This window comes from Dermochelys coriacea, chromosome 7 (assembly GCF_009764565.3).
Source record: "Dermochelys coriacea isolate rDerCor1 chromosome 7, rDerCor1.pri.v4, whole genome shotgun sequence".
NCBI lineage: Eukaryota > Metazoa > Chordata > Testudines > Dermochelyidae > Dermochelys > Dermochelys coriacea.
The window spans coordinates 44316451-44334537 of record NC_050074.1 but is presented as its reverse complement, the minus strand read 5'-3'; the positions used below and the strand labels follow the sequence as shown (position 1 = coordinate 44334537).

The following is an 18087-nucleotide window of genomic DNA, read 5'->3' as shown; positions in this document are numbered from 1 at the left end:
CACTGACCACACTCACTCCTGCTTCGCTTGTGAGAACTGACAAGTCCTAGCCTGAAGCTGGAGGGCTTCAGGCCATGTTTAGAGCCATTGTTCCTAAGACTATCAAGCATGCAAGTTGCCATCAAACAGGCTGCCAGCAGCCTCTCCCTGCATCCCCTCTACATGCTCGCACACTGACATGCCAGTAAGAACTTGCCTGTGAGTCACTCCATTCTGTTCCCGGGTGGGTGTCTTCTGAAAAGGGCAAAGCACATGGGTTTGGATTCTTTTTATAAAAATGTCCTTTTACAATCAGTGTAACCTTTCCATTCCAATCCCTTTCAGCATCAAGACTGGCAAGTGCAAATCGGTAGGGAATGTCTTGCAGAATATTTGGCCCAGCATGAGTAACAGGCTCAAATGTAACTGTTTAGTTTGGCACAAAGCATAGTGTAGTAAATATAGTAGAAGGAAGAAGAAAAGGAGCACTTGTGGCATCTTGGAGACTAACAAATTGATTTGAGCATAAGCTTTCGTGAGCTACAGCTCACGCACCCGATGAAGTGAGCTGTAGCTCATGAAAGCTTATGCTGAAATAAATTTGTTAGTCTCTAAGGTGCCACAAGTGCTCCTTTTCTTTTTGCGAATACAGACTAATACGGCTGCTACTCTGAAACCTGTCCTTATAGTAGAAGAAGATGAGGAGAGAGGTTTTGTAAATAATGGGGCAGTGAGGAAACACAGGGCAACGAGCATGGACATTGCCCCATAAAGGAAGGGGGCTTTGGAGAAAAGGCTTTGGAGCAAAGAGCCAATGTAATGGATCAATATGATCTTTTACATCAGACAAATTGAGAAAGTGTTGGGGGGACAAATCTTCACTGACTAAGTGCATTTGTTTTTTGGCTGAGACTAGGTTTATTTTGCAATGTAATCTGCCAATATTGTTCACTGACTTCAGGCATGCGGGGTGGGGGTGGGGGGGATCAACTTGCAATTAGTAACCTCTCCCCTTCTCTTCCATTTAGAGAAATATAAAACACAGACCAGAACAAACCATCCAAATATTTTGTGATATTTTACTTCCAGAGATATTTGCGTTTTAGTGATCGATTACTTAAAGTGCTCTCTGTATTCCATATAGTGTGTACGTGTGCCCTTTGTAAATCAATTATTATCCAGCACGGTGTTTCTGGGATTTTGATAACAACCTTGCTTTCTACTAACGCATCAATTTCTATGTTGTGAAGGTCATACCGTATGTAATGCACAGGGCAGGTGGCACCATGGCAGTGATTCATGCAAAAAAGAACCTACATGTTACAGCTGACTCGAAAATGTAAGCTAGGGGAATCATAATTTTTGTTTCAATTTTTTTCTGTTGGAAATTTTGTCAACATTCTGATGCTTGAAAAATTTTGACCAGCTCTATAGTTGGGTTAAAAAACAAGGGGGTGGGGGGGAGGAATGAAAAATTTTCCTGCTCAAAATTAAAATTTTTTGACTTTTTTACATTGAAATGAGACATTTTGACATTGTTCATCAACATTTTGAAATGAGAAAAATTTAAACTAGCTTTACTAACTTCACTGTCATAGCAGCTGTGCCCTCCATGGTCAGAGAGTTCCAGGCACTATGCCACTTGCCAGTCTTCTTTGCACTTCATTCTAAATTAAGGGCAATGGGCCTTCCCAATAGGTTGCAGCAGAAGATAGCTACAGAAGCAGAACTCAGGACTGTGTAAAAAGAACAGGAGGACTTGTGGCACCTTAGAGACTAACAGATTTATCTGAGCATAAGCTTTCGTGAGCTACAGCTCACTTCGTCAGATGCATTTGCTAATCCTTTGCTCAGAAGATCTTGACTGGTCAGGTTCATTATGAACAAATAGTAAAATCTACTTTTTTAGTGATTGCAGTGGTGGTGAATGGTGCCATGTTGACAACGCTGTATGTTAAAGACACAGATTCGGTAAAGTGACAGGTTTCAGAGTAGCAGCCATGTTAGTCTGTATTCGCAAAAAGAAAAGGAGTACTTGTGGCACCTTGGGGACTAACAAATTTATTAGCGCATAAGCTTTCGTGAGCTACAGCATCCGATGAAGTGAGCTGTAGCTCACGAAAGCTTATGCTCTAATAAATTTGTTAGTCTCTAAGGTGCCACAAGTACTCCTTTTCTTTCTTAGATTCGGTAAAGCAAGGCTTGGGCATTATGAGCTCCTAGGGTTCCTAGCTCTGCCCACACCCTATGTCATCTTTTCTTTCTAGAAAGACACTCCCACCTCCTTAATATTGAGGTGGTAATGATCACCTACTTCACTGGTTCATCAGGAAAACGTGCATCAGTTCTGATTGGCAAAGACTACTTCTGCAAGAAGAGTGAGCACATAGTTGAGTCTTTATGAACATTAATTACTTGATTTTTCCTATTGGAAGTGCCCACTCTCAGATATGGAAAAAGAACCACACTGGCTGCAGTGGTGGTACTTACTATCAGCCTAGTTTTCAAAGCATTGTTTTGGAAATTAGCTGCATGACTTCCATTAATATCAATGAGCCAGACTTACACTGTGTCCCATCTATGTTGTATAACATTTTCAGAGGTTTCTCTCTGTCTAGGTTTTTCTGCCCCACCCATCCTGATGCTATTTGAGCACTTGAAAGAAAAGTTGTGCAACAAGGAAAGAGCCCGATGCACCAGGATGTGGTCAGGCTTGAATGGGCCAGGAAGCGCTGAATATCATGTTCTGCTTCTTACTGATTTTTTGCAATTGACTCAAGGTGAGAACTCTGTGTATAATGCATAAAACACAAGATTCAGTTCAAGCAGGCATGACTTGACATGTGGCATGCAGGGGCAGGGCTTCCAATAACTTACACATTTAGGGAGCAGCTCTCTTTTTGTAGCAGCCTGAAAACGGGGTGTGAAGTTTGTTTTCCATGCTGGCAATGTGGTCTCCACCAAGAGGCTGCAGGAATGATGTCTAAAGGGAAAAACAAGGTGTAGTTCCAGGTAAACTTAATGGATACCATAGGAAGTGTGCTGTCAGAGGGCTGATAGCCAAAAGCACACTCTGGAAATAGAGTGGAACGAGAACTCCAGATCCCAACGCTCCTCAAACTTTGGGGCAGTTTGGATCCAGATCCAAATTTTGCAGTTTCGTCCCATCTCTAACAATTGTCAGGCCCATGGAAAAAGTAAACAAGTTGTCACTAGAACAGTGTGAGGAAAAAGCAACTAATCAAATAAAAGGGTGTGCTTGCTTATTTGGATGGCTACGGCTTTGGTGATTATTCATAAAGGGAAGGCATGCATTGCCAAGAGCAGAATTTCCTAGCTCAATTTTGGGCAGTGACATACACTGCACAAGTGATGCAAATCAGATAGAAGGGACAGATCGTCAGGTGATTTAAACTGGGGTAGTGCCACTAAGAGGTAGTGTGGCCTAGCAGACGGAGCACTAGACTGTGGGTCAGGAGAGACCTGGGTTCTAGTGTGAGCTCTGGCCTGCTGGTTGACCCTCAGCAACTCACTTCCCCTCTCTGTGCCTCAGTTTCCCCATCTGTAAAATTGAGATAATGATGGTAAGCTTTGTAGATTGCTTGGGGATCTAATGATAAGCTAAGCATTACTATGAGGAAAAAGAATGACTCGTGTAAAACATAACTTTGTTGTTAGAATCTTCACTGCCCCAGGGCTGGATCTGGTATTACTTGATTGGTAACATCATTGCAGAATTATTTCTGAGTGTTTCATTGTTCACAGATGTATGTATCTTACTCAGACATTTCAATTATCTGTGTGATATCTGTAGTCTCGGGGACACCTTTGAATACAATTAAGCAGTGATAATTACTTGTGTGTGGGGAAAAATGAAGGTTAATGTGTTGCTTAATCACTTAGTTGATCACTTAGAGGAGAGGAAAGTGATCAGGAACAGTCAGCATGGATTCACCAAGGGAAGGTCATGCCTGACTAATCTAATCACCTTTTATGATGAGATTACTGGTTCTGTGGATGAAGGGAAAGCAGTGGATGTATTGTTTCTTGACTTTAGCAAAGCTTTTGACACGGTCTCCCACAGCATTCTTGTCAGCAAGTTAAGGAAGTATGGGCTGGATGAATGCACTATAAGGTGGGTAGAAAGCTGGCTAGATTGTCGGGCTCAACGGGTAGTGATCAATGGCTCCATGTCTAGTTGGCAGCCGGTGTCAAGTGGAGTGCCCCAGGGGTCGGTCCTGGGGCCCGTTTTGTTCAATATCTTCATAAATGATCTGGAGGATGGTGTGGATTGCACTCTCAGCAAATTTGCGGATGATACTAAACTGGGAGGAGTGGTAGATACGCTGGAGGGGAGGGATAGGATACAGAAGGACCTAGACAAATTGGAAGATTGGGCCAAAAGAAATCTAATGAGGTTCAATAAGGATAAGTGCAGGGTCCTGCACTTAGGATGGAAGAATCCAATGCACCGCTACAGACTAGGGACCGAATGGCTCGGCAGCAGTTCTGCGGAAAAGGACCTAGGGGTGACAGTGGACGAGAAGCTGGATATGAGTCAGCAGTGTGCCCTTGTTGCCAAGAAGGCCAATGGCATTTTGGGATGTATAAGTAGGGGCATAGCGAGCAGATCGAGGGACGTGATCGTTCCCCTCTATTCGACACTGGTGAGGCCTCATCTGGAGTACTGTGTCCAGTTTTGGGCCCCACACTACAGGAAGGATGTGGATAAATTGGAAAGAGTACAACGAAGGGCAACGAAAATGATTAGGGGTCTAGAGCACATGACTTATGAGGAGAGGCTGAGGGAGCTGGGATTGTTTAGTCTGCAGAAGAGAAGAATGAGGGGGGATTTGATAGCTGCTTTCAACTACCTGAAAGGGGGTTTCAAAGAGGATGGCTCTAGACTGTTCTCAATGGTAGCAGATGACAGAACGAGGAGTAATGGTCTCAAGTTGCAATGGGGGAGGTTTAGATTGGATATTAGGAAAAACTTTTTCACTAAGAGGGTGGTGAAACACTGGAATGCGTTACCTAGGGAGGTGGTAGAATCTCCTTCCTTAGAGGTTTTTAAGGTCAGGCTTGACAAAGCCCTGGCTGGGATGATTTAACTGGGACTTGGTCCTGCTTTGAGCAGGGGGTTGGACTAGATGACCTTCTGGGGTCCCTTCCAACCCTGATATTCTATGATTCTATGCTAGTTAGGGAGGCTGACCCAGAAAGAACACACACACAAATGCAGCTGCATGTTTTCTCATATAACCTAAGTATGAAACCTCCCATGGATCAGTCCAATAGCAGATGCGCTTGTTTACATGGAAAACTAACACACCCAGAAGATATGCTCTTCAGATCCTCTGATGCCATTTGATTACATTTGTCAAGTTAGTGAGTATGGTGCTCTTTTTACAAACATAGAAATAGGCATCACTTTTTGATCCAAAGGCCATTAAACATTCAATGGGAAGACTCCTTCTTGCTTTGGATCAAAAGCCCTAGATTGGGCCCCAAGGGTGCTAGTTGTACGGAAATGAGTCAGAGTGGTCTAACCTGCTTTGAGGGCCAGATCACAAAGCTCCTATTGTACTATAATTAGTCTCTCAATTCACAGATTAAAAAAGAAAAGGAGTACTTGTGGCACCTTAGAGACTAACAAATTTATTTGAGCATACTCTTTCGTGAGCTACAGCTCACTTCATCGGATGCATGATGGGATAATGGGATTTTGGTAAGTAATTGATCTTTAAATATTCAGGGTAAATAGGACTAATCCCCTGAGATGGGATATTAGATGGATGGGATCTGAGTTACCCAGGAAAGAATTTTCTGTAGTATCTGGCTGGTGAATCTTGCCCATATGCTCAGGGTTTAGCTGATTGCCATATTTGGGGTCGGGAAGGAATTTTCCTCCAGGGCAGATTGGAGAGGACTTGGAGGTTTTTTCGCCTTCCTCTGTAGCATGGGGCACGGGTCACTTGAGGGAGGCTTCTCTGCTCCTTGAAGTCTTTAAACCATGATTTAAGGACTTCAATAGCTCAGACATAGGTGAGGTTTTTCGTAGGAGTGGGTGGGTGAGATTCTGTGGCCTGCGCTGTGCAGGAGGTGGGACTAGATGATCAGAATGGTCCCTTCTGACCTTAGTATCTATGAATCACCTTTATTCACAACCAATTAAATATAAAGTATCTGAGTACGTCGCATCTGGAGAGGATACAGTGGGAAACTTGCAAATGTCAGACAAAGTTGTTTCCGTACACTGGTCTGGTGTTGAGACAGTTACTTAATTTTACTGACTTGGAACCTGCAGGTTCCAAACTCTGTTCTGTAGGGTGAGAGAACAGGAAACAAGTTGGGAGAGAGGAGAGAACATTGTTATTGCATTACTTAGCCTGTGAATTGGTTTCTAGGAAAAAGGCCATTTTTGTGCCACTAGGGACAGTCATCCTGTTTTTATTAGTGTAGCTTGTTTTAACTTTGCCACTCTGGTAAGATTACAGGCCAAATGTAAAATATAAGATTGAGAAGGCAGGCACTGCCCAGCTGTATCATTACCCCACACAGTCACCTACAGTACGCCTGCTACTTGGTTACTGGGCCCTCCAGCAGTTCTGCCACTGCAAATCCACTTCAGTCCTGACCTGCAGCATTCCCTGCCCTTCCCGTCCTTGCCTCTCTCTCAGCTCTGCCAGTGCACCTCTGTGCAGTATCTCCTGCTTGTTTTCACCTTTGCTGCACTATGAAAATACTGGTGCTGGTGAGTAACTGGAGGTAAAATCCTGGTGAAGACACGGCACTTCGAACTTTTCACACAAGCTGCCAGGGTGAGTTGAACACTAGTCTCTGTCATAACCTGACCTAACTCGTGTGAAAACTACAAGATAAGCTTCTTCTCTAGATTATGAATCATGTTTATTGTGGTAGTGCCTAAGAACCAAACAAAAATGGGACCTCAGTATGCTAGGTAAAACCAGAAGGTCCCTCCCCAATGACCTAAATAGAGCAGACAGGGAGGGGAAGAGGTAGAACACGCCGGCAGAGCGAACAATGTGGTGGTAGCAAATGTCACATTAGTTTCATGATTTGGGGGGGGGAGGGAGTTAGGAGGGGATGAGCTAACTGGGGAGTGACGGGGGGTGGGTAGGAGGGGCAGGTGTGGAGTTAGGCAGAGGTGAAGAGACGGAGAAGGAGGGCTGGACGAAACGGCACAGGGCTGAGAAAACCTGGTAAGAACTGTACAAGTTTCCCTGAATGTCCAGAGGTCCCTGCTTTGGCGGCTTCTGTCTCTATGGGCTGGAGTGTCTGGCTGGCTCCTCTCTGCCGTCTTCCCCCAAGGCCACTGGTGGGGGGAGGGGAGGCCACGTGGGTCCTAGTGCCACCAGAAGGGCACTCCAGTTAGCTAAGGGCATGCCCTGTGTTCTCTGTGAAGGCAAGGCCTCAGTCATGAGCTCCCATAGTCCTGCAAGGGCTCTTGGGTGCTGCCCTGCAGCACCCAGTTCTGGATCCTCACACGGCTCTGCCAGTGCATGTCGGCTCTGCCAAACCAGGCCCTCTGGTGTTGCCTTTCTGGACAGATGCTGTGTTAAAGTATACTGAACAGCGAGGGCACCAAGTGACTTTGCCTTGTGAGGTGAATAGAATATGAACTTGGGCCTCCTAAGAAGAAATGCTGGTGTAATGCTCACCTCATCACTCAGCCTCGTTTTCTGGCCCTTTTGCAAAAGTGACATCGCGTCTATCAGACTATTTACATTGCACCATAAAGTGTAGAATTTAAGAATAAAAGCACGTATCCCGTGACAATCATCCTATGACAGGAACACAACTGCATTACTGTAAGACGTGATATAATTGAAACATCTGGCAGATTTCCCACAGCAAAATTGTTAATCCTCACTAGCTAGGATTAGTCACCATTTTTTACAAGCCCTGACACACAGCCTGCAAGTTATTCAGTTAATCCCCATTTATGGGATAAATAGTGCATCCTATGGGAAATTTGGCAGTGTCTCCCTTCCATCCTATTGCATAATGATGCATTGTGTCTCTTTCAACTGAAGGTAGAGGTGGTGAAAAGCAATAAGGTGTGATTGATGTCAGCAGACTTCATCTGTCAGAACATAGCTGGATCAGCAGGGAAATTTAGTACAAAATAGCTCATTGAAACACACACTGGTGAATTCCCCTTCTCAAAACACTGGAGTATTCCACCTTTACTGTTTTAAAGCAGTAAATAGTCCTTGATTCCAGCTGGGATATACCTACTAATGTTTTCTTCCTTCTTTTTTTCCATAATAGCATGCCGCCGCCAGAAGTGGCGGTGTTGCCTTCGAGCTCATGGAGGTAACATTTTCAGAAGTACCTAAATCCCATTTTGAAAAGTGCCTAGGTGCCTAACCTCCATTGAAATCACTGGAATTTAGGCACCTACATACTTTTGAAAATCCCACTAAGTGCCTATCTGCATGTGTAGGTGAAGTGCCTAAATACTTTAAAAAAATCTGGTCCTACATCCCTTAGGTGCTTTTGAAAACTTCACCTTACGAGCATTTAGTAAACACAGCAATGGCCAAATATTCAAATTTGCAGCTGAAGTTTGAAACTAGCAATTTTGCACCTGTGTTTGTCCATCTGCAGTTGAATTATGGGTACAGATTTGGGTACTTTCATTTACCTGATCGTGGATGCAAATCGGGACACTAGAGTTGCAAGTATTCAACAGCTGTAATTTGTTTGGAAGGTGCAAAAATGCAGCTGCCAGTTGCTCCTGCAAAATGGGAAGCTGGAGCTTAGCTCTTTTTCAGAAGTTAATTCAAAGATACTAGATCAGAGCAGCAGATGATTGAAATCAATGGACCTCGGCTGATTTACATAAGCTAAGGATCTGACCGACTGTAAAAGGCAAAGAGTAGAGCTGCTTGGAAAAGGGTAAATATTTTCTGTGAAATTTTTTTCAAAATAAATTTAGAATTTTTATTTATCTTCCCAAATAGTTTAGTGGAAATATTTGTTTAGGATTTTTCTAATGAAAAAACAAAGTGGGGGTTTTTGGGGGCGGGGGTGGGGAGATGAGGTTGGTGGGTTTCAATATCCAAAAAGTGAACTTACATTTTGTGGGTCTCAGTTTTTCATCAAACAGCCGTAAATTTTCAAAAGAAGAAAAACTTGCAGAAAAAAAGACTTGTCTTCTAATTTTTTTAAATGAAAAATCAGGACTAGGTTTAGTAAAGAGCTAGCAGGGTTATTGAATGTGAACAACTTTGCTGATAAGCCTTTCTGTAACTCACCACAATTTCCAAAGTTTGAGTCTAGCATGCACTGGGGCTTAGATAAAGTCTGGCATGGATTCTTCAGGGGTTTTCTCTGTTGGTCCTGGGTTAGCCCACAAAGCACTTGCTGGTGGGTTTGGTACAAATGAGATCCTGTGTCTCAGAGCTTTCTGTTCCCCTTTCCAATCTCTTGCCCTACCTGATGGACTCCCACCCTACAAGACTCTTCAGGACTGGTAATGTTTTCCCAACATCTGATGGATATATTTGCCTTGTATACATATATCTAAACATTCTTGTATGGGCAACTGAGTTAGCAACTCATTATTCATTCATAGCATATTAGTGACTACAGAGAAAAAGGCTGTTAGATCATCTTTCACATCACCCCTGCCAGTGTAGACTTGTCCCCTGCAGTAGTACTTTGTCGATTCCTGTTTTAAAGAAGGCCCTGATGCAAAACTCACTGAAGCCCCATGGAAAGATTCCCTTTGATTTCAATTGACTTTGGATCAGGCCCTAAATCTATGATGCGCCTATCCCTTCTTTATGGTGTTTATTCTACAATCTAATCTCACTATGAGGTTATATTAATCCAATATTCAACTTAGATTTTAATTTTGTCCTAATTATCTACTCTTTATTCCCTGGGGAAAACCCTCACGCATTCTGTCTGTGATTTGAATTGATTTTGAAATACCTGCAGGTGTTTTGGAGTCAAATTGCTGAGTCAGTTAGCATTTGCAAGCTTTATTTTCCTCCCCTTCCAGCCTTGCTGAGAATTTTGTTTGAGGTTATTTTTCTGTTTCCTCTCCTACATCCCTTGTCATACAAGGTCACTTCCTCAGTTGGGGACTGGTTAGACTTTAATTCTGAAGCCATGGAAAATTATTATCAAACGGGACTAGTTTTAATGCAGATAATTAACTGGCATATCCGGTACCTGGTTATATTTTAACAGGTTGTTACTTCACAATTACCTTCAGCTGTAACAAATCTTAACTCAAAAATAGGTTTTCACTGAACCCTGTTTTCACTTAACTTAAAACATACATGGGCTTGACTGTGGGCCAGATTCTCTCTTGCAACAAGCCCATTTTATACTTCTCTGGCAGAGTACAGGGGACTTTAACCGGGTAGAACTGGCCCACTGAGAACACCCCCATTTAGGGAGCCTTCCTGGCTAGTGTACAGTTCATATAAGAATTCTACTCTGGCCCTGCTCCTAACACTTGGGGGTGCAGGGGATTGGGGTGTGTCTGATACATGGCTGGGATGTGCTACACTATGGCTATTCTCCATTTCCAAAGATTATGGGAAATAGTGTACGGTAGCACAGCCCTGGGGTTGCTCTGAATTACACCAGGGGCCAGGTAGAGCCTTGCATGGCCCCAGAATACATGGAGCACAAAAGTGGCTTCAAGCTTGCCCCTCCTATTCTGTGCCTGCCCCAAGTGCAGCAATGAAGAGACTGCGAATCAGACCTGTTTCTTTAAGGCATATCCCATGGTGGTGGGATACAGTGGTGCACCATGGGTGCATCAAGGAGTGCAACCCTTGAGGCACCTGCCCCATGTCAGGAGGAGTGAATGAATCAAACAGTTTATGCACAAGTGGGTGAGTTAAGGTTGCATGGCCTAACTTCATCTTTTGCAACCTGAAAAACGTTTTTAGCATTTGGGCTCTTGTATGGCATATGTATTGTAATATAGGATAATTTTGATAAATATCTCTATTAGCCATAGATTTGAATGTTGATTATTATATGGAAAAATGATTGATAACAAGAGGGAACATTACAATAAGTTGTAGCTGGGTTGGGAGTAAGGAGTCACAGATTGGGGAATCCTAACAAGAACATGTTTCTAGACTGTATTCATCACTCCAGTTAAAGATTGCATCACTCTTTCCATTACAGATCCTCTTTACTGGGTTTGAACTTATGCTAAGAAAAATCCTCCAGAACATGTTTCAGCCTGAAATGTAGCAGGTAATGTTCTGGCCAAGCCCATTTACAGCCACATCCTCAGCTGCTAGAAATCAACGTCATTCTGTTGACTGCGGTGGAGCTACACCAATCTACATCAGCCGGGGATCTGGCCCTTAGACCTTTACTACTTCAGGATATTTTGTCACTCTTTTCATCTGAACTCTCTGTTGGTCCTTAGGCTACTGCATGGGATGGCACCTCTGTGCAGGTTTCTTATACACAATCTCAAACCATGAAGGCTGGTTCATCTATGGGTCATCCTGTCAAAATGTTGGCTTTAAAACACAGAGGGTCAAATCCATCCCTGCTGTAACTATTGACATCAGTGGAGTTATGCTGGCCAAATTCTGCCATAAATGACACCGAAGCTTAGCTAGTATACAACTGATGACAGAAATTGGTCCTTATAACTTTTTTTTTTACAAGATCATCTCGTTTGATAAACATTAGGGGACAAATCCTTTGAAGCCATATGTGTAGCCATACCTGAGCTAGTTCCAAAAATAATTTCAATGAAGCTGCAGTAGCACCAGCTGTACAACACTGAGTGGGACTTGGCTTCATTGCTATTGTTACTCGAGCTAGCGAAATCAAAGCTAACTCCTCCTGTCTACGTGTGCTGTAGCCATACCTCTGACTGCAGTGCAGCGACTTAGTTATATATGTGCAACTGTGAGCAGACTCTTATAGTTTCTCATGGGAGATCATTTTAAGAGACTGAATATTGATGATGTGACGCACACTGGCTAAAAGAAGAAAATTCCAACCTCAGCTTGATAGTTGGGGTACTTTTTCAAAGGGCTGCACAAAAAGGTTAACTTCGTCTCTTCCATTTGACACTAATGGAATTGACTCAAGTCTCAATAAGCTATTCTAAGAGGGTAAAATTCACCTTACTTACAAGGCTAACATCGTACCTCTGAACAATGTAAGTCTGACTGCATTCCTGATGAGATGAACTTAGAATGGTGTCATTTGGCTTAACCAGAGAGAGAGATTCTCTGTTGACTCACCTGCCGTAGTTGTGTCCTCTGGACCACCAAGAACCTGTTTGGTATCTAGGCTGTACTCATGTGTCAGATGAACATTCACATGCTAAGCACAACCAGATGGTGCAGGATTCTGGCAGCTGGTTATGTTGACTCTGATGATTGGCCAACAGTCGGTAGAGATACCCAGAGTTGGCATTACTGAGTATCATGTCAGGCCCCCAAAATCATGAGATTTTTTTAAAAAAAAAAATAAGTAATTGTGAAGGTTTTTTTTGTCCTCTGATTCCTTAGCCTCCATGACATAATTTGGTCACGTTTTCAACCTTTTCTCTCCAACCATGAGAGCTGGAAGCTTACATTTTATTAACAATGGCTGAGATTATGCCCTAATTATACAATACCAGCAGCTGGGAAAAACTCACAAGAGTCATAAAATCAAGAGAGCCAGTCACAGTGAATACCAGTCCTGTGCAATTCTTTGAAATGTTCATTCTTCATGGCATTCTGGAAAATGCAACCCGACACTATCTCAAAGGTAGGTGTGTGTGAGGGAGGTGGGGAAGGAGGCTTTGCTGGATTGGTGGGAAAAAATAGAGTGGCTCCTTTTAAGGGTTTCCTCCTCCCCACTTTGGGGGTTGGGGGAGGGGTGTCCAGGAGGGCAGGGAAAGCATCCCCTGAAACCTTGGACGGGCTGTTGGGACTCAGATAAGTCTCCCACACTTTCAGGCAAATATATAAATCCTCTCCCTCTAGCTCAGTGGTTCTCAACCTGTGGCCTGCAGGTGCTGGCCAGTGGCCCAATCAGCACACAGCTGCGGCCCATGTGACATCCTCAGGGCCATACAGGTAGTATTGGATGCAGCCCACATAACACATTGTGGGCCTCGTATGGGCCGCATATGCAGCCCACAATGGTAAATAGGTTGAGAACTACTGCTGTAGCTGGAGACCCCTATCTCAAAGACATAGTGTCAGGTTTCAGTCTGAATTGCATTATCCAGCTCAGCTTCTGTGTTTGGTCCGATCATCCCAGGTAATTTTATATTTCCAAGATGCTAGCCAGATGGAGAGATTCAAAATCGTACCAGCTTCAAGTTGCCAAATCATTGGCAAAATCCCAGGGGTGTTTAAAATGGGGAAACAGATTTCTCTCTCCTTTGCTTGTGTTTTCTGCAGAGCTTTGTGTGTTCTCCTGGTGAGACTGCCTGGAAAATGGTATGTCCCAACAAGAGCAGTGCAAGTGTCTCCTCCCTGGTTCTCATCACCGACTCCATTGGGATGTACTGTCTGTAGTTATCGGCCTGTAGAGTGAAGGAGTACTCTTATCCTTCAGAGATCTCGGTACCTCTTTCAAAGCAGTTGAAATGTGGATTCAGGATTTATTGTACAGTATGTATGTTACTGCCAAAATGCAGAAGACGGAGCTGCAAGGCAAGAAACCGCACACTCATACCACCTTGTGCTAACCAGAGGTAGGACTTACTTAGCAGACTTAATATTTTGGATGTTAGACTTGGCAGGTAATGGTGAAGGAGGAATGGTAACTCAATAGGTCTCAGTGAGAACTGTTTGCTGCTTAGGACTCTTGAAAATCAGGCAGGTGCCTAAATATGGTATCCAGGAGCCCAACTTCAGGCTCCTGTTTTAGAAAATCTTGGCACCTGATTAAATTCCTTGTGCACTTTCAATTGGACACTATATTCTTTTTCATTTCCTGCCATAGGTTGAGGTGCAGGGTTAATTACAAAATTTCACCGCAGTAGGTGCATTTCAGTGGCAGGTGCAGCAATCCCTAAACATAGGACTAGGCACAAGACCTGAGTAAGGGGCGGTGCTACCCCAGCAGCAGGCCAGAAGGAGGCGGAGAGGTACGCTATGCTTCCTGCTTCCAGCCCTGCTCTTGCTCTGGAGGGGAAGTCATCTGTGGCAGCCCTATAGCTTGCCTGAGTACTGTGCCTTCTCAGCTGCATTAGCTGGCATGTTTGGGGGGAGGAAGAAACAGACACCACCCACTCTTTGCCCACACGTGCAGAAAGGAAAGTAGCAGCTGTACCCAGGCTACACCACCTGCAGCAATGCCGTGACCCACAATAAGCACAACCTGTACAGGGAAGGAAGGGAATGTGGGCTCGTGCCATGTGTCACCGTTGCACCCACAGCATGCATATCCGTTCTGAAAAGCCTTTTGGGTTGCTAAAAGGTTCTATACAAATGCGAAGGACTGTGGAATTTAATCTGCAAAGGTCACCATGACGAGCAAGGACTCGGAATCAAGGAGATCAAAAGGCAAGGAAATGAAGAAACAGGAGAGTGGGGAGAAAAAACAGGAGAGTGGGGAGAAAAGCAAACAGGAGAAGGCACAACCAGCCCCGTGACCTTTCCTTTAGACTAGGCTTCTGCTCTCCTTTTCAGTCCCTCAGAGGGGGTATGCAGACCCCCACTGGGCTCCTGGGGGTTAAAAGGCAATACTGGATTCAGATAGCCCTACCCCTCCAGTCTGCGAAGCATGCTCCATCTGGAGGAGCAGGTTAACAGGAGCTCAGAAGGCCAGATAAAGGGCTGCTGGGCAGGTTGCAGGAGAGACAAAGCTTCACCTGAGAGGCCAGACAGAAGGTGGAGCCTGAGAAGGGACCACAGAGCGGGTAGGGGCCACAGGCAGAACCTTCTCCAACCACCCCCCACTTGGAGAATCGGCAGCTTCTGCAGAGCCCTGCTCACTTGGACTCTTTGTTACTCTACTGACTGTTTGGGCTGTAGGAGCCACGCCCCAAACTGAAGGAGCACAAAGGTAGGAAACAGCCCAGGGTGGCAGATGTAGGCTCTCTGCAGGGAAGACCCTGCTGATGTTGCTTTCCACAGGACCCTGGGTGGGACCCGATGGAGAGGGAGGGCCTGGGTCTCCCTAACACCCTCCCCCTTAAGGGCAAAGTCCCAGGTGTGGGTGGAGTCCAAAACACTCCTACCCTAAGACCTGGAAATAGGCATATCTACAGCTCCCTGATAAAGAGCCAAGGGGCTGGAGGTCAGATGTGCTTACTGCTAGGCCACCTGGCCCTCTGAGCACCCAATTGTACTCTCTGCTATGCCCTCCCTTATATTCAGCAGTTGTGTTTGGTAACAAGGTTACATAGGGAGGAGTCATTTGCTCAGGTCTGGCCAGAAGAATACCAGATGCATCATAAGGGAACATTGGACTAGCTGCTGAAGCTCCGAACTATAGGACTGGACAACAGGCCAGGTTCTGATCACATTTATGACCACTTGTCTCTCTAGTGTAACATCATCAGCTTCAATTCAGTTGCGCCTAAGTGACTCTATTGGTTTGAATGGATTTGCACCTGTTTACACCAGAACTGATTTGACCCTTTTTCCTTACCTGACCTACTTTTCCCATTGCTGACTTAAAATGGATGTTTGCATTTGTATTAGCAACCAGATTCCACTGTAGTAAGCCGCATTATAAAGGAGTGAAATACATAGACACATATTTTATGATGTTTTTTTAGCTGTTGTAGGTGGGTGTAGTGCTTTGGGATCCTCGGGGGAGAAAGGAGAATAAAACATAGGTGGTTGTTGTTATAGACATTCATCCTGAAGCCTCGTGTAAGCCCCAGTTGTGAAGCTGAGCTTTAAGTGCCACTGTGAAGAATCATCCCTTAAGAAAACGCAGGGAAGCATTCAATAAACTGATTCCAGTTTTGTTAATGAAATTTCAGGGATAGGAGAAGTCACAAGTGCTGAGGAGGTGATGGCAGATTCTTAGGAGTCCTTAAACAGTATTTCCATTAAGGGCCTGATCTCTTTTACACCAAGACTCCTTTACATGGCACTATTATAACTGCCCATAACTATACCCACTTTCAGGTAGGCCTGGAAACTCTCTAGGAAACCCCATGCAGCACCGAGTCCTCCATGCTTGTAGCAGGAGTTGACCAGTTCCTTGTAGAAGTACCTGTTAGTTTGTTCCTGCCAAAATTTAAACTGACAATGCTGAGGATTAAAGGCAAGGGACCGGGTCCTCAGCAGGTGTAAATTGATGAAGCTCTGCTAACTCCAGTAGTGCTCCATGGATTGCTATGAGTTGAGGATCTGGCTCATTAAGTCTGCTACTTGAGCTGAAGGAGACACTTCAGTAGCTCAGACAGCCTCATGCAGACCTCTTTAGCCGCTAGGGAGAACAGTCGTTGGAAGTGACTGCTAAGGAAATTGCAGCTGTTCTGTTTAAAACATGACCTATGAGGTAGCTTAAGAACACATTTTCACACACGCCTACAATTCACTAACTTGGGGCCAAATGTTATCTGTGCTTTCAGAAAATGTCTGTGGACTCACCTGCTGTCTAAACAACCTATCCCAGAATACAGCTCTCAGCTCTTCACCAATCGCTACGCGCTTCAGATAGGTAGCAAGTGGGGCTTGCAGCTTGTCGTGCCTGCCCTGGTCATGGAGACAAGGCAGTGGCAGGAACTTTCCTTCAGCATCTGGGCTTGAGGTTGGTTGGTGTGGTGTCACCCCTTCCTCTGAGAACTGAACAGGGTTTGAGCCTGAGAGGGACCTTGGTTCTGGAGGGGGATGTAAAATAGAGGTCCTGGCTACTTCTTGTAATTAAAGATCTCAGGGCACTTGTCTTTAGAAGAATAAACAGGTTAGCCCAGTGCCTCAGTCAAGTCCTCACTGGGTAATTACAGCTCTTCTGTCTCCCTGCATTTCCTAATGCACACACTCTTCCCGTCAGGGGGGTCAAACTGGAAAAAATAAGTGGTGATGCTCAGAGAAACTCTGCCTGCAGCTTATCCCCAGATCCCTCCACATCAGTGTATGGCCAGACACCTCCCCATCCCACCTACAGTTTACCCCACCACTATGATCATAGATTATAAGGGCAAAAGTGACTCCTGAGACCAGCTAGTCTGACCTCCTGTATGACCCCAGCCGTAGGACCTCCCTGAATTAATTCCTATCTGAACTAGAGTCTTTCTTGGTTGGGGGAAGTGAGGGAGGAAGAGGCAGTGGTGGGGGAGGAGGAAGAAGAGAGTAGCGAGTCAATCTTTTCAATGTATATTAATGCTCGTATTTAGTGGCTTTTACATTAAAAGCAAACTATATCAGGAGTGTCACTGTGCAATGGCTACTGTGTGCGATCTTGGAGATAACTAACCACTCAAGTGCAGCCAAGTGAGTTCACTTAACTAACTGGATACTGTATGCTTATAGCTGGACGAAGAAGAGAGAGTGACTCTGAGATGCCTTTTCAGCTGAGAAGTACAGTACAGGTATAATATAAGGAATTGCATCATTATTATTGTATTCCTCCTCTTAGAATCCCAAGGGATGGCCTAAGACTCATGTATGCACACTTACACAGAGCAAGTTAAAGTGCCCGTGACATATATTGCAACCACATGCAATATGTTTGGGACCCATCCATATTGTATTAGGTTATGAATGTTTTATGTATCAGTGTGGACTACAGACGGCATGCAATTCTATGGAGGGAGGGTTACCAGAGCTCCCCCAGGAACTAAAAACTGGGTGGGTGATTACTACTGTCCCTGAAATTGTAGAGACTCCAGAGAAGTACCAACCCCATTGGGTGGTTTGCATAGACTAGTTAAGGCTGAGTTTTCCAGAAACTGGGAAACAAAGAAATGGCTTTTGGTGTATAAAGGCTGAGACTAAGGGGTCTTCCTCTTGTCACCAAACAGAGGATCATAGGTCCTAGGGGGGCCCAACCCTTGCTGAAAGGTTGGAAAGACTTGGGCTTAGTAGAACCCCGAAGACTGATTGGTGAGTCTGGTGGTATGCTTAGTAAGCATGTAGGAACTTCTATTGGTCTTTGTTTTCTCTGTATGCTTTTGTC

The 18087-nt window shown here is 44.6% G+C and overlaps 1 long non-coding RNA gene across 2 annotated transcripts; it reads left to right on the top strand.

The window, feature by feature from the left end:
- The first annotated feature begins 11163 nt into the window (after window positions 1–11163).
- Window positions 11164–15712, top strand: LOC119858864. 2 transcript variants are annotated; one of them, XR_005294030.1, is made up of 3 exons: window positions 11164–11235; window positions 12519–12762; window positions 13404–15712. It is a non-coding gene; the product is annotated as an uncharacterized LOC119858864 (long non-coding RNA). The 2 variants fall into 2 exon arrangements; XR_006282858.1 differs by lacking the exon at window positions 11164–11235 and having other exon boundaries at window positions 11702–12762.
- Window positions 15713–18087: the final 2375 nt, after the last annotated feature.